The sequence below is a fragment of the Jatropha curcas genome, chromosome 4, assembly GCF_041381405.1.
Source record: "Jatropha curcas cultivar XTBG-Jc1 chromosome 4, XTBG_Jcur_1.0, whole genome shotgun sequence".
Taxonomy (NCBI): Eukaryota; Viridiplantae; Streptophyta; class Magnoliopsida; order Malpighiales; family Euphorbiaceae; genus Jatropha; species Jatropha curcas.
In genome coordinates, this window is record NC_143154.1 from 22,944,190 (window position 1) to 22,944,810 (window position 621).

The following is a 621-nucleotide window of genomic DNA, read 5'->3' on the forward strand; positions in this document are numbered from 1 at the left end:
TTCCTCAGAAAGACGAACCAGATAATAATTTAAATAGAAAAATAAATGAATTAGATGAAGATATGATTGTAATTTTCTCATTTATTACAAGAAATTACTTCACGAAAATATTTAGTAAAAATAAACATTCAAATAAATGATTTTGTGATAGATGCAATTGCACTCTTTGACACAGGTGCAGATTTAAACTGTATAAAATCTGATCTAGTTCCTAAAAGATATTGGTTAAAAACTAGTGAAAAATTAAGTACAGCCAACAAATCTAAACTTGAAATTATAGGAAAAACAGATGCAATAATCAAATCAAGAATTAGAAATAAACACAGTATTTTTACTATCACCTCAGATAAATTATATGGTAATATTAGGCACTCCATTTATAAATCTCATAACACCATATTCAGTTAAAGAGGATTGTATTAAATTTAAAATAAAAAATTGTAAAGCTAAATTGGAATTTACAGAAAAACCTAAAAAGAACAATTAAACTTATTAAAAGCTCATTCGATAAAAATTTTAGAAATTAACTCTTTAATAAAATCTAAAGAAGAAAATATTAAAGATCTAAAAAATAATATTTTAATAAATTGAAGAACAATTAAAAATGCATTTATACAAAAT